The 16,704-nt window shown below is 41.4% G+C and overlaps 1 protein-coding gene across 1 annotated transcript in view; it reads left to right on the forward strand.

The window, feature by feature from the left end:
* Nucleotides 1-16,704, forward strand: part of RNF19A (ring finger protein 19A, RBR E3 ubiquitin protein ligase) — a 64,618-nt gene that overhangs the window by 400 nt on the left and 47,514 nt on the right. The window contains exon 2 of the mRNA XM_015405868.1: nucleotides 4,064-4,214. The gene's annotated coding sequence lies outside the window, so the exon portion shown is untranslated. The remainder of the gene's footprint in view (nucleotides 1-4,063; nucleotides 4,215-16,704) is intronic.

Consider the following 16,704-nt stretch of genomic DNA (forward strand, 5'->3'; position numbering starts at 1 on the left):
AGACAGATTTCTGGCTCCCCCCCCCCAAATCTGTGGGGAAAGACCCCCCCCCCGGCTCCTAGACCCCAGTGAATTTTCTCTTTCTGGGTAGGGAGAGGACCTCCAGCGCCTCTTTGCCCGCCTCCCTTTCTTTCAAACGGCCCTTGTTCGTGCACCTCCCTCTGGCAACAAGGGGAGGCTGAGGCTTGGAAATATAGACGAAAACTTCTACGAAGGAAGGGAGGGCGAAGTAAGTAATAAGTGAGAAAATCTGAGGCTTCCTATTGCACTAGTACAAGTCGTGAGAAGAAACGTACGCACAAACCCGGACTGAAAGGAAGTCCAGTCCCAGGAGAAGGAGGGTAGGAACTTTCCATCTCCGCCACAGTTTCACTTTACTGTAATCTCTTTCCAAATCTGCTCGCTCGGTCGATTGGGCTTCTCCTCTTCCAAATTACAAATTTTAACCGTCCACACACACCCACCCCTTGTCTTCTGGAGAGTATATAATAGCTATATAACCTTAAATGTAGCACTTTTCGGGAAACTGCTCTCTGAAGCGAAGGTAGAAATGTTTTTCATTTTCCCGAAGTTTTAGTGGAAGGAATGTTTTATTATTTCTTTTTAAAAAATAAGCCAAACACAGTCGACCATATGGGTGTCCACCAAATTTCACCCTGCCATTGCCTAAAACTGTGCATCTGTTTAGCTGGTATTTGGTGCTGACTGAACGCAGGCTAATATTTTCAGGGCAAAAGCATGAGACTTTTCATAGTAAACACTTGTACATAAGTAATCATTCACAGGTAATCATTCGGGAGGGGTAGCTGTGCAACGTAATTAAACAGAACTCCAGAGGTGCTTTAAAGAATAAGGACTTATATTTCTGCATAAACTTTCATGAGTCACAGCTTGCATCTGATGAACTGGTCTCTGACTCATGAAATTTTTGCCTCAATACATTTTGTTAGTCTTCAATTTAGATTTCAGTTTAATCCAGACACAGGTAGTATTCTCAGGAACTTTAGCTCAAACAGGTCTCCCTCTAACCTGAGTTAGTGTGAGCTAGCTCACAGGTTTTTAGCCTCTGGCTCACACATTTTTGTCTTGGCTTAGGAAGGAGGGCTCCGGAGCAAACTAATTTATGCAGTAGCCAAATCGCTTGCTCACAACTTTAATGCTGGTAGCTCACAAAGTAGAAGTTTTGCTCACGAGACTCCACAGCTTAGAGGGAACATTAAACAGGAAGCATCCATATGTAAACGGCATGCAGTAATGCTGAATTTTCCTATTAGTATTTCATCATCAGACAAGCTTGGCTGTTCTGCTGAAGGGTTTTGTCTTGATTTTTCAGTTAGAAACCAAAATAAAAGGGCATGTTGTTGTTTACTACACTGGAATACTGTTCTTTGTGAAATCAGGAAAGAAAGTTGTTGGGAAATCCTTTTTGATTGACAATATTGTAACTTCGACAGCAATTCACTTTTGTTTCTGCTTAGGAGACATTGCAGCATTTGCTACTGTTAAACTTTTTGTAGGCATTGGTGTGTGGTGTCGGCTCTTCAGCATATAGTCACTAAACGACAATGTGTAAACGTCAAAGGGTATTAGTGTAGAGAATCGAATCAATGTTGTGCCTTATTTTGTTTCTTATTCAAATCTTTATAAATGTATTATTTTTCAAATATTGTTACAGTTGTAAGTAGAAGATCTGGTTTTTGAGATCCGGCCTTCACAGTTCATTTAACCGATTATAAAGGGTTTATTTATGATACTGGAGGACAAAATGTTTCCATTCATACTTTAGCAAACGTATCTCAAGGAATATAGCCACAGTTCAGAAGTCCAGATTGTTATGATTTTGCAACTGATTGAAGGCAGTGATTTTAAACACTGGTTTAATGTTTGTAAAACTTGGCATTTAGGGTGAAATTCTAATAATGGATTTAGTACTATAGTTGTGAGTCAAGAAAATGTGTGTATTTTTATATATGAGCCTGAGAATTCAGCATGTGAAACTTAGTTTCTTGTGCTGAGTGGGTCAAAGAGTCCATAAAGAAATGTTGTGCTAGAAAAATATTTGATATGAAGATAGCTTTTTCATAAATGTTTTTATCCATTAAAAAGATGTAAATACAAAGGCTGACTATTTTTAGCTATGTATAGTGTGACTGTGAGTTGTCTGTTTATGAAATATCTTACTGTTGTATGAATTGGGGGTTGGTTTAATCATTACCCCTGAAAAAATCTTTGTGTAACTTCCAAGCCAGAAAAAAAGGTGATTTATTTTTTAGCTGTGGGGTATTACCAGTCATCTCTATCTCATATTTCTGTTTAAAGGGAGGCCTGGTTTTCATTCTATCAGTAGTAGGAAGTGAAAGGGGATGGGTGAGGAGGACAGATTTGCTGCTTCAAGTGATAACTTATTGGGTTACCTTTTAAATGATGCCAGTAATCCTTGATTAATTTGGAGACAGCATCTAGCAATGACTCATTGTGTGAGACATAAAACACTGTGATGAGAAGTAAAGCCAAGTCTGCACAGTTCTTCAGTTCCGTTATCCTGTTCTTTACATTCTTCCTGTAATACCCAGGATTTTTGACTTGTCCTAAAGGATACTTGAATTATAAAGTAATTGATTTGGCCTAGTCCTGTGTATAATTGATTTAAATCTATATCAGATTAACTGTGATTACAATAATAATCCTGTCTCCCCCCCCCCCGCCAATCTGTCGATTGACCTGGTAGTGGCAGGTGTTTCCAACCAAGTGGGGCTGGCTAACCAATTTGGGTACAACTGTGTATGACTTGAGAGAGTTAGAGGAGGGCAGGGAGCTATTCCTGTTGGCAGGACTCACAATAATAGGTTTAAATTAAGGGTGGGAATGTACCAGCTGGATATTAGGAAAAACCTTTTTACAGTAAGAGTTGTGCAACAGTGGAATCAGCTGCCTAGGGAAGTGGTGAGCTCCCCCTCACTGGCAGTCTTTAAGCAGTGTCTGGACAAACACTTGTCAGGAATACCGTATGCTGATCCTGCACTGAGCAGGGGGTTGGAGTAGATGGCCTGTATGGCCCCTTCCAACTCTGTGATTCTATTATTAGTGGTTTACTTGAACTAAAGTTTACAGTTAGAATGGCAAACATGTCCATTTACAAAAAATGGAACCCTAGGTTTTGAACATGAGGTTATAGAAATAGAGAAACAGGTAATTGACTTGAGCTTGGGTTACCTGGCTCTAGGTGTAGGGTTCTTTTAACTTGCAAAACGTGTTCTAATATGTGTGTGGGTTTTTTTTTTAATGTTGACATTTACATTTACTTCTAAAAATGTGGGGAGGGAATAGGGTTCCCAAGTACTTACCGTGATCCGGCGGGGGAAACATGCTCCCCGGCCGGACTGTTTATTCCTGTAACACACCCTGCAGTAGCCAGGAAGTGACGCTGGGCGACGCTCTGGCAATGGGAGTGAAAACTCGATGGTACCATCAAGTTTCCAGCCCCGTTGCCAGAGCGTTGTCTGGCGTCACTTCCTGGCGACGGCATAGTGCGGCGCATCTGTTGTCCCCGCAGGAATGATCCTGCGAGGACGTCTGTGTCCCCTGCTGAATCATAGTAAGTATTTGGGAAGCCTGGGAGGGAATGATGTAAAAGGGAAGTAGCCCAGTGGTGGTTCAAGATTTTTCTTTTGGTTTTGCTTAGTAAGTATGCTTGACTTTAGAATGATCTTTTCCTTCACTTAAATCTAGCATATAAAATATAAATTTGGCACTCTCAAAGAAGTGTCCCAAAGTAGACTAAGGAGAAAGTTCAGTGTGTACAGGTCCTATGCATGTGCAGACTCAGAACTTTGTGGTCATGGCTCATATCCCATTTGTTTCTGAGAAGTCAACAGGTGTACATGCCAAAAGCAAACCCTGTCTTGCCACTTGTAAACCCATGTAGCATTGACAGTCTTTTAGTTTGACTCAAAAATACAAGTGACTTTTGTTTAGTATTTAATTTTTAGGAGATTGTTTCTATTGTTTGTGCCGATGTATTCATAAACAGCTAAGCAGAATTCTCTCTGTGTCTGTATTTTAGGTGGAAGTTTCCATTTTCATCTCAGCTAACAAAATATGCAACTCGTTAATTCAGCTGATGGCTGCCTCACAAAACTGAGCATGGTATTTGATGTTCCCTTGCTGAGAATGTATTCCTGAGAAGTGCATGGAAGTAGACTTCCTCCAAGAAGGTAATAATGAGTTCCATGGCAACAGTGCTGACTGTTTTTCTGTTAATTCATACACTTTTTGTTTTCTCTGGAGAAACAGAGTAAAATGTCAAACTTCTTTTTCAATCACATCTTGAGAAGTGTGATTCTTTTTTTATGAAGATGTGACTCTTTCTGAGTGTAAAAAATGACCAACAGTTTTATCTTTCTCATGCTTTGTTTTCTGTGCTTTTATGAATTAGCAAGTGACTGTATGACTACATTCAGACATTGCAAACAACCTGGGGTTTGCTTGTGTCAAGCATTGGGGCTTACGTATTCTGTCCCCACCCCACCCTCATTGCCACTGTTGAAGATTTCCTGGCTTAAAAAATCTCCACTTTGTTGTGCCATCTTAATTCAGGCGCTTCACCAAAGTAGAATTTATTTCATCTCTATAAACCATGATTTCTAATCCTTGGGAAGAAACAGATGCAATTTAAGATGTCTGCTTCTGGGTGTTGCTACAAATTGGAGTTAGACTGAAGAATTTCCAAACTGGGAAATCTTCAGTCACTGTGTGAGATGAGGGAGGGAGGGAGGGAGGGATGTAGCCCAGTGGTGGAAAAAACAGGTTTACACTGTCACAAATTCATGACATGTAACTGACCATTGTCTCATCTAATATAATCTGACTCGTTGTAGCTCTCCAGGATTTCATATAAAGATTGGTCTTTCCCATTGCTTGCTGCATAAGCTAGTTTGCTAGGGAATGAATGCAGTTTTAAACTTTCCAGGAGAAAAATCATGTGTTGATGTCTTTGTAGGTCACTCAGTTCACATTGTCAGTCATTCAGCAATATTTTGTAGTTGTTTGGATGTCTAGTCAATTCTAGGCCTACAGCCTTTGCCTTTACAAGGTATTCTTCTCAATGAAGTGATCAAAATAGGGGAACAATAATTGAGGACTTTAGGCACGACGGAACAATAGACAGGTGTAAAGACCGGTTGAAGATCTTAGTAAAGACCCCTGCCAACTGGTCAGCACACTATTTCAACACCCATCCCGTAATGCCATCAGGTCCAGCCGCTTTCCTCGGATTCACAGCCCTCAGCGTTCACCTCACCTCATGTTCTTCTACCCTGAGGGAGGGGCCGCCATGGACAGATGGCTGTAATATGGCTGTCCCCTTCGGCTCCACATCAAAACGGGCAAAGAAGAGATTAAGCTTCTCCGCCAATGAAGGGTCTCCATCCACGGCAGCAAAAGTTGGTTTATATTTACCTCAGATCCTTGTTAAAGAAAAAAATACCACAAATGACCAGATTAAAAAGTAGTTGTGGTTGGTTGTTGTGCTGCAACATTGTAGAATAATAGGTTAGGAGAAGACTTGAAGACCATAATCTCACTGCCCTGACTTTTACATACAAACTCCCATGATCCATAGAGTGACATAATGCAAATTGAGCCCTGACATGAACCAAACCCAATGTACTGTATCTCCCACAAAGGAAATTATTAATGTATATATGTGTGTATAAAATGTATGTATGCATAAATACATAGTCTATAAATACTGTAAATTGACCAGTGGGATAATCTAATTCCTTCAGAGATCACTGGGCAATTTCTGGGTCACTCTCCTTCATTTAGTCCTAAAAATATCATTCAAAGTCTAACAGACTCACAGTGCCTGCCTTTTCTGCCACTTCACAGGTGGTAGTGGGCGTGTTGATGGTAGAAATGGCAGCATAGCAGACTTGCAAGAGAAAGTTAACTTTGAATAGAGGGAGAAATAGGTAAATCTTGTAGCAGAACAAGCACTCTGTTGCTTCCTTTTAATTCAAAAGCAATAAAAGATACATGCACAGTTGTTCAGCTATTACCCATATTTCTACCTATTTTCTTTCCTTTGCCATTCAAGGCTAGCCATATCTCAGCTCAGCCAGCATGAAGCTGACTGGGAAGTTATGCTGCAACATCTGTTCTTGTTGACCCAACATTGTGATGTAAGGCAGAGGTGGGAGCACCCTGCCTGGTGCCACCTGGCAGCCCTCCATGAACTGAATTCTGCCTGTGGGCTGCTAGAGTCCTACTCTGTCAACACTGCTGATACACAGAATTTGTTTTACAAAAACAGATCCAGTGTCCATTATGTACTCCTTAAATCTTTAAAAAAGATTTGTGCATTCATTTGTTAGAAGCTGAGTACTTTCTGTCTTAATTACCTGTCTCAGGTAGACTTATGCATTTTTAACTGTTTTGCAAAAGTGTTCTGTTAAATTTTAAAAAGCATGAAATATCCCAACAGTCTGAATGGTTTTATGGCATAGGCCACCTCTCCAGGACCTGCTATTTAAACATCATACTGATGTTGGTGACCTGTTAGTGTTTTTTCTCCCATGAGGTAGGTTTTAGCAGTCATTCAGCAATATTTTGTAGTTGTTTGGATGTCTAGTCAATTCTAGGCCTACAGCCTTTGCCTTTACAAGGTATTCTTCTCAATGAAGTGATCAAAATAGATCTTGAACATTAATGAGAGATTCCCCTAGAAATATTAATGAGGGAAAACCTGCATCTTAACATGTTTTCCTTGCATATTCTTTCATATGGATCATTCCCTGCAGAGGTTAGTTTCAGAATTCGCTCTTTATTTGAATACATGCAGCATTTTACAGATAGAACTCTCTCTTAAATCTGTAATGTTTTTTATTCTGCCTTTCCTCCAAGGATTGTATTACCACTTCCTCAGTTTTATCCTCAACAACCCTGTGAGGTAGGTTGGACCTAGGTCACCCAGCAACTTTCATCGCACAATTTGAACTTGGGTCTCCCAGATCTTAGTCTGAATGTTGCCTGACCTTGGAAATATATGTAATAATGGTTTAGTAGAGGCTTTACCGAGAACTCTTGTTCATCTGATGTACACAGCTGCTTCCTTTATGCTTTAGAACTTCCTTCCTCCAGTTTTCTGAAGAGAGCTTCATCAACAAAACTTACACGGGCCTCGTGGGAAGTGGCAAACAGCTCAGCTGATCATACCTATCTTTCCTGTACATTTCCCTAGTGGAAATTCCTAGGTCGCTGCTTGTTTATCCAAGAACCAAAGGAACTACTGTACCAAATTCTTGTGGCTTTTAATAGCAGTAACAATTTATTTTTTCTTTCTTGAAAACTGTTAGTTAGTATTATGGCCACCTTGATACTGGCCCTGTGGGTATGTGGGCTCTCTGAGGAAGCAAATTTTCTTTAAAACGGAAGCTCCTGTTCTATCCCTTCAGTAGTTCTGTGCATTTTTGAGGATAAACTTGGCCGTGCCCTGGAGGCTACTGCAGAGAGAAGCTTTACTTTTTCATATCATTGCTCAGTAAAAGCTGCTTACGTCAACAGAGGAACTTCGATTGCAAAATTTGATACATTTGTATCAGTTCAGATAAATTGCAACCTTCTGCCTTTGCATATCATTCATTTTATACAGGAAAATGTTACAAGGCCTCTACTTTTAATTTTGTCCTAGCCTAGCATATTGGACAGGCATAATTGTCTGTTTTAAAAACATAGATTACTTTGGATTAAAAAAAAATCACCTTTCTCTTTTGAGGGAAAAATACTGGGTAGGCTTCTTTTTAAACAGTTAGGCATCAGTACAGCTAAACTGTTTGTCCCACTCTGCTGATCTCTGGTTGTCAACTTTCTCTTCATGTAAAACATGATAAAGGGAGAGAGTGGATGGGTGAGTGAATTAAAGTCCCAGACCAGTGATTTCTGGCAGTAGATTTTCTGGCTTCCATTGCTTCTTGGACAGTATATCTCTTCTTGGCTTTCCTGCTCACTGGAGTAGTTGCTTCAGAAGAACTCAGGCATCACCTTTGTAACTGCAGGGAGCCACCTATTCAGAAACAGTTGCCTCCATCATAAGAGGATGCTTGGCTTGCAGTCTTCCAACACTGTATGGTTGTATACAGCTTCCCAGGTAGCCATTTTGTGATTGCCCCCTGTGGCAATGATTTTTGTGGTGACACCCAATCCCCATCAAAATCCCAAAACTGCCCCACAAGATCAGTGACCGGAGACCCCTATCCTAGACAGTCAGAGGTTTGCAGTACTAGTGTTACTTAAATCATTGAAGGAACCAGAATCCTCGGGCTAGCCCAATATTGTCAGATCTCTGAAACTAAGCAGGGTTGGCCATGGTTGGTATTTGGATAGGAGACCACCAAGGAAATCCAGGGTTACTACATAGAGGCTAGGCAGCGACAAACCATCCCTGGATGTCTCTTACCTTGAAAACCCTATGAGGTCACCATAAGTCAACTGAGACTTGATAACACTTTCCACCACCACACCAGATTTGTGCAATTTTTTTTTCTTCAGTCTTCCAAGGAGGACTGTAACATGTAAAGCAAACTTGTTTGGTTTATTCAGCATAATGAACTTTTAAGTTGAATGGCCGCTGATTGTAGCTCATGACCCCTCTTTTTAAGTACACATAGTACCAAAAAGTCTCAGTTGTAGACACCTGGAAAAGTATATTGATCTAGGAATACCAGATAGTGGTTTGTACCCTACCACTGAGTTCCAAAGATGGAAGGGCACATGTCTCTGGAAGGGGGTGGCAGTTTTTATCAGTTCTCTCCCACTGAAGATCCCCATTTTGCCCCTCTGTTTTTCTTGAAGGGTCTGCTGACCCCAGAATGAAAATGGTGATTGGGGGGGCTTGGTGGGCTGCAGTGAAGTGCAGGTAAGAATCACTCTGTAAGCAGATCTCATTAGGTACTGTATGTTGTCTTCAGCCGTATCCACTGTCTGGAAGCTTTTCAGTTTAAATATTCAAATAACTGGCACTCTGAGTGTTATTCATACCTGGAACAACTCTTCCTGTTAAGATTTTATCATGTTCATACATAGCTAGGGTGTCTAACATGTTGACTATAGTGGCTTTTGTTAAATGTATACAGATAATTGGAAGACACATGGTGGTACTAGCATAGCCAGCATTTTTAATATTATGGTAATGTTTGTACTGTAAGATATTCTAAAGGTATCTGAAGAAGGGTGCGTGCACATGAAAGCTTATACCCAGAATAAAACGTTGTTGGTCTTAAAGGTGCCGCTGGACTCAGACTTTGTTCTACTGCTTCAGACCAACACAGCTATCCACCTGAAAGCTGTAAGATATTTTGTGTGTCATGTAGTTCTGAGTTTGCATTTTTTTAAAATCTAATGCTTACCTTTAATTATTTGCCTCCCTGTTTTCATATCTTGGATATGAGGTGTTACTGTTTTTGTGCATTTGAAGGTATGGTGGAGTTTGTTTGGGCTCACCTTACAGGTAAATATAATTGAAACAATATGATGAGAATGCTCGGGGAGCACCCATGAGGATGTTTTGCATCATGGGAAAGGAAGGGGGTAGACTGATCTCATCAGATCTTGGAAGCTAAGCAGGGTCAGCTTTGGCTGGTATTTGGATGGGAGACCTCCAAGGAATATCAGGGTCATGACATGGAGGCAGGCCATCTCTGAATGTCTCTTGCCTTGAAAACCTTATGGGATTGCCATAAGTCAGTTGTGACTTGATGGCAAAAAAAAGTGTTGAAGGAGGGATGGAGCATTGGTTGGCTAAACAGGCAGCAGTTGCAATGGCACAATTACAGGGTTAGTCTGAGGATTTTGAGATAGAAGTCTATATGGCAGCATTCAAATGAGAGTGAGCTGAGAAGTTCAAGGCCTCGTGTACTCCCACCACTTCCCGATTAAGTCTGACACCTTCCTGGTTTGAGACAAAGTACATGTTGTCTTGACATCAGAATTAAGAGAAACAACAGACTGGTCGGTTTCCCCTGTTTTATAGGGAAGAGAATAAGCCATAGTTGCTGCTTCATTCAGTTTGGGTATCCTGACAAATGCCAGTTTGCTTCAACCCAGTCTTAAACTTCCAAGCATGAGGGGGTGGAGCATGCTTGCCCAAAGAATTCCTGGTTTGTTTTCCTCATGAGCAAACTGTTGTCTGTTCATGATGTCACAAAGCAGCGAAAATGTTATAGACTAAACCAGTGGAATTTAATTGCATTTTAGATCCAGAACAGTTTATTCAGAGGGTGATTTTGATTCCCAGTTTGGTGTGGCAAAGCAACTGTGTAGATACATTTAAATGCTACTAAAGTAAGCATTGGCTGTTCTGGTTCTTGCAGAAGCTTTCCTGCCTCTGTAAAAATATTATGAATGTTGCCAGATTGCCAAGGAGACTGAAAAAGAGTTCTTTTGAGAGGAGGTTCCACTTCATTCTACTGGAAAAATCCTCCCCACCCTTTTCTGTTGCACATGTTCACACTGCTGTGAGATTTAGCTGCTGAATGTACAAGTGCAGCTATAATAATGGCATCTTTCACGAGAGGCCTTGACTGGTACATAACGTTGTAGAAACATTTTGTGTACAGAGAAGGACATTGACTTTTAAATTTTATCTTGATAGCTCTGCAGGTGTTATACAAGCGGGGGGGACCTGCAAGGACTTGTGGAAGCCATCTAATTTGCCACTCCCCACTCTTTGCCTTCTCTGAAAGCTCCATAAGCCTCTCCCCTTTCCCTGCTTCCTTCTCTCTTTTTCCACCCACTAGCCAACCTACTGTTATGTCCCCCCTCCCAATCTTCAGCTCTCTTTCCTTCCGTCCTCCTGTTAGGCTCTTGCTCCTCACACTATTTGCACTTTCCTACTTCAGTAAACCCCCATATCCTCACGTTTCTCTGCTTCCTTCTCTCCTTCCCACCTACCAATCAATCTACCTTTTATCTGCCCCCCTTCAGCTATATTTGTTATTTATTTACTTCATTTATACCCCACCTTTCCACACAATGTGGACCGAAAGCAACTTAGATAATTCTTCTCCATTTTATCCTTACAACAATCCTGTGAGGTAGGTTAGGCTGAATGTGTGTGACTGGCCCAAGAAGGTCACCCATTGGACTTTCATGGCAGGCAGGAAATTTGAACCTGGGTCTCCTTGATCCTAGTTTGGAACTCTAACCACTACACATAGTGCTTTTTGGGGAGGGGGGTGCTGTTGAGCAGGTCTGGGAGAGTCATGCAAGTTGTGTGGTAGTGAGTCACCTGGTGGTTGCTGTTGGGTCTGGCCCAGATAAGTCCTTCAGTGACCAAAGGCCCTGCGCCCTTTTGCTGTCTTTTACTGACAGAAATCAAGGCTTTAACTGGCAGTACTGTTGTAGTTTTTTAGCAACAGCTACAGAGGCCATTTTTTCCTTTAAAGCTATGGGTGCTGCTTTTATTAACGTTGTTTCTTAAAGCTACGGGTGCTGCTTTTATTAACATTTAAACACACACACACACACCCCAAAACCCTGTTTCAGCCTTTCAGATTTTTCTGCAAACCTGGGGCTTTTCTCAGGCTTGTGGAAAGATCTGTCTTGTCTGCTCGTGGCTCTAATGCACAGGTTTGGCCAGGTTGACAATTAGATACATTGATATTACTTGTTGCTGTTTAACATAATAGGATAGTAGCACATCTAAGCTTCTTATTAAATTCTGTATCTTTTTTTGCATGTAATATATTCATCTGCTGATCCAGGTACAGAACAGTATATTTATTTTGAGGTAATTATTGGTCCCCCTACGTTTCTAGGTCAGCTGTGTTGGTTAAAGACATCATGTTTGTCAACTGTCCTCTAACAGATGACTGTGTAACCTCTTTGTGAATGTTTCAAAGGTAGGAAATTGCACCATCTGCCAGAACGTCGTTTTCATCTCTGTAGTGTTGCTTGCTTATTTAGAAAACTTGTATTTACTTGACTCTGTAAAGTGTTTGCCTGGTAAGTAGTACTGGACCCAGTGCCATCTCCTGCAGAATTACTCTATATAAGAATATCTCCATGCTTTTTACAGTAGTTCTTGATGTGGTGTGTTCATGGATTTCTCCAGATTATTTCTATACTTCTTAAAATGTCACTAGACTTGCTTTCTGCATTATTTTGGGGATGAGGCCAGCTCTTTGTGTGTTCTTAAAGAGCCAGATGCAATAGGAGTGGGGCATCAGGATTTAAACCTTTGCTCATTTATTTATTTATTTATTTATATTTAAATTTATACCCCGCCCTACCCCGAAGGCTCAGGGCGGCTTACAGGGCACAAGTGCCAGGTTAAAACAGTATCATATGATTTAAAAACAATAAATTACAATAAAATAAACAATTTACAACAATTAACAACAGATTTCAAAACAAGAGAAGAAAGATCTTATCTGACATAGCTACCCTAGATCTCATCCTAGAGCGGTGTTTAGTACTACGTTCCAGCCTTAGGGGCCAGGCATTCCAATGTTAGTTAGATGTAATTCGCTGGGGCTGAGCAGTGGCGGCGGCTCCTATCCAAAGGCCTGGCGGAAGAGCTCCGTCTTGCAGGCCCTGCGGAACTGAGAAAGGTCCCGCAGGGCCCGGATCTCCTCCGGGAGCTCCTTCCACCAGGTAGGAGCCGCCACCGAAAACGCCCCAGCCCTAGTCACAGCAAGTTTAGCTTCTTTCGGGCCTGGAATCTCCAGGAGATGTTGCCCTCCCGACCGAAGTGCCCTTGGGGGAACATATGGAGAAAGGCGGTCCCTCAGGTAGGCTGGACCCTGGCCATTTAGGGCTTTAAAGGTCAAAACCAGCACTTTGAAGCGAATCCGGTATGCTATCGGCAGCCAGTGCAGCGCTTTCAGCACAGGCTGAATGTGGTCCCTCCTTGAGAGACCCATTAACAGCCTGGCTGCAGCATTCTGCACTAGCTGCAGCCTCCGAACTCGCGACAAAGGCAGCCCTCATTGAGTAACCTGCCTAGCAGGGTGGCTTGTGGCTTAAAACAGGATAACTTTGTATATTTATTTATTTATTATTTCTATTTATATCCCGTGGCTCTGAACTCTGGATGAAAGGGAGGTTACAAATGTGATAAGCTGCGTTTTTGAGATTTAATTCTGTCAGAGCCCTTGAAGGAATATCATTGTACTGATTTGAATTCCGTCATATTATCCAAAGGTACCTTGGAGATTTCAGTATATACATGTAGAGGATACACAGGTAAAACATAGGACTTCGTGGCCACCATGACAGTTATGGGGCCATCTAAGGTTCTGATGTGCCCAGCACATGAAAAAGGGTGTACTCTAGTTTGCCAGTGGTCTAATTAGGGCAGGAGGTTCATTCCTTGTTGTGGGTGGATCATTATCTTCTGAAGGCATGGCTGAGCTTGCTGCCTCTTCCTTGCAGGGATGGCAGACACATTAGGACGGTCCACCCTTGAAGACTAACTGACTGGTTTCCAGGTGGCTTGGGTGGAGTTTGAGCAGCATCACCAGTGATTCTGTGGAGGGCTCTGCAGCCACATAGAATGATGAGGTGTCGACGGGCATAGGCTTGGTTCCACCTTGGTATCCCCTCCTGCTCTCCAGTAGGACACTTGCCAGGGTTGGCCCAGCTTAGCTTTGGAGATCTGATGAGATTGGGCTTGCCTGGACTATCCAGGTCCAGGCTTGGTCTGTTGAGTCTTGTCTAGCTCATTTGTTTAAGATGGTTTGTGACTTGGTAACACCTGAGTCCAACTTGGCTCATATTATTAATTTGGCTCCCAGCTGTGATACTTTTGTTTGAGAAGGCTCCTAAACATTTTTATCTGAAAAGTACATACTATTGATTTATGTGGAATTATTAGGTTTAGGGTTTGAAGCAAAGTAGATATTGAGTAGTTTAGCCATCTCTTTATCTTCTTGCCAATGTCCCTCTTTCATAATTAAATGATGGAGCCAGCATATCAGCAATATTTTTTCTTTTTTCTTAATGTCTCCCACTAACTGTGAGCTATTTTTGACGAAAGATAATCAAAAATAACAAAACATACAAAACATCTCTCAAAGTTTAATCTGCATGAAGTGAAAGGTGTAAAAGAACTAATTTGTTTGCTTTTGTTTCTTCCAAGGTCAGTAATTTTTCAATGAATGTTTCTACCTGTTTTGTGATCTGACATTCTTTCTCTTTTTGGGTGTAATGGGAATGAATGTGAAAATGACATGTGTGTCTATATCTTGTTTAAGGTACAGTGAGATGTGCAGGTCTAACAAGGTACAGAAAGTTGGTGAGAGGAAGAAAGAAGAATGAGCACTTTTGTGTCTGATCATATAGTTGCATGGTTTCTGATATAATAGGTACCCGGGTCTTGGGAAGGCAGAACAGAAAGTATGACAGACTTGGATGAGAAAAAGGCAGAACAGAAAGTATGACAGACTTGGATGAGAAAAAGGCAGAACAGAAAGTATGACAGACTTGGATGAGAAAAGTACAATGCAAGTCCACTGGCACCTTTAAAGGCTAACAACATTTCTTTCAGTGTGAGCTTTCATGAGTCAGCTCACTTCTTTAGAGTTCCTATGTTAATAATTAAAGGATAACATCTACATGGCATCATAGACTAACTTTCCCCTAGTTAAAATGGACAAAAAGCAGGATATACTTCAGGTTATTTTGTTTACCTACAGATGGTGAAACTGTCTTCAACAGACCTTAAGTGGGGACATAAATTCCATATATTTTTCCAATAATGGTGACTACAGGGCAGCCTTTCTAATATTTGCAGACTGTAATAGCTTCCATTATTATACATGCAGATTGTCTGTCACTTGCAAAACTTGTCTGTTGGCTGCTTGGAAGCAGTTCTTAATCTGACCATTTGAACTTGATTTGCTTTTTATATGTTAAACATATGACATGATACTCATAACATCTTTAAAAGTGTTATTATATAGCATTACTTTGTATTGTTGCAGTATTCTTTTATTTTAACAAAACCAATACACCAATAAACCCCAAGCTTCTAACTGGAAAATAGTTCCTTGCAAAATGTTTGGCAATGCTATGTATGCAAGTAGCAACTAATGATAAGGACAATGTTTGTGTGATTAAGGAATCAACTGAATTAGGCTAAAATGACTTCTATTGGTATAACATTAATGAATGTATTGATGGTATGCCAGTAGAACATTTGGTCAATGAGTCATGCTTTTGTTTTAATGTCTTCAACCACCAGAGAAGTGCAGTAATAAGCATGAAATATGTGTTTTTGTGTTTTGTCTTTTGTGCTAAAGTACTCTAAGGAATACAGAAAGAGCATCTACTTAGTACTTTATTTGTGGAGACATTAATACGGGAATAGTTAATCTGCTGTACTTTTACACCAAAATAGTACTATCTGTTCAATTTACATTAAATTTAAAACACAAGAATATACATTAATCAAGATAAAAAAACCTGTGCTGTAGGCATCCAGAGCTACTATCATATTGTAAAATGGTATTTCTGACTTTATACTATTTAAACAGGTACATCTTCTCTGTTTTGCATATGCTTGCTTTGTCTCTTCATTTCTTTTATCTGAGATGCATGAGTGTGGGTTTGTCATCTTTTTTATAAGGCATTCCTTCTCAAAAGACATATTTTCGGTCAAGCCTGTTTGCTTGTTAATCCTCATCCCACAATGAAGCCCAAGTACCCATAATTATGTTTGTTCATATTTGTTCCTTAATCACTACTCTCCTCCCTACTGTCTAAATTTACAGTGTAAGGTCTTCAGGGCAGAGACCTGCCTCTTTTGTTTATAACAATTAGATCAACTAAAGGAAGGCAAAGGAGGGGGAGGCACTCTGTGGATGCAAGGATCACAGGTTCTTCATATTTGTTCCTTAATCACTACTCTCCTCCCTACTGTCTAAATTTACAGTGTAAGGTCTTCAGGGCAGAGACCTGCCTCTTTTGTTTATAACAATTAGATCAACTAAAGGAAGGCAAAGGAGGGGGAGGCACTCTGTGGATGCAAGGATCACAGGTTCTCCTGCTGAGGTGGAGGACATCTCCATGGATTATTCCCATCGTTCCTTTAGGGAGGCAGGAAATACTTTTTTCTCCTTCCTGTTGGTGCCTTGGGAATAGCCCTGCCCCTCAGTTCTATTCTTGCCTGTTAGGGAGTAGCAGCTAGGGACAGAGCTCTGCGATTCTGTCCATCTACTTTCTCTTTCAGTTCTTTCTATTTTGCTCTATATTGCTCTCTTTTATTCCTCAGAGTCTCAGTCTCTCTCTCTCTCTCTCTCTCTCTCTCTCTCTCTCTCTCTCTCTCTCTCTCTCTCTCTCTTCCTCTCTCCCTCTCTCTCTCTCTCTCTCTCTCTCTCTCTCTCTCTCTCTCTCTCTCTCTCTATTGTGCACTATCTCTCTCTACAGAATTCATTGCTCCTGCTTGGAGCCAGAAGACGTCGAGAGGCAAGTCCCTCCCGTGTGCTCGTCGGGCCTGCGCGATGGCTACCGAGCATTCAGAAGACTTTTCATCGGGGGATGAGGCAACAATGCTCACCGCGGTGACGGGCGGAGCACAACTCGATAGTGGGGCCTACCTGCCTTCGGGGCTTGCTTGTGCCACCCCAACGAGCGCAGCAGAGGCGGCGTCGGCGGCGCAGCATGCACTCAAGTGCCGCTGGCCGCAAGAAGAAGCAGGGCCCGCTA

This window comes from Gekko japonicus, unplaced genomic scaffold (assembly GCF_001447785.1).
Source record: "Gekko japonicus isolate JY-2015 unplaced genomic scaffold, Gekko_japonicus_V1.1 scaffold232, whole genome shotgun sequence".
Taxonomy (NCBI): domain Eukaryota; kingdom Metazoa; phylum Chordata; class Lepidosauria; order Squamata; family Gekkonidae; genus Gekko; species Gekko japonicus.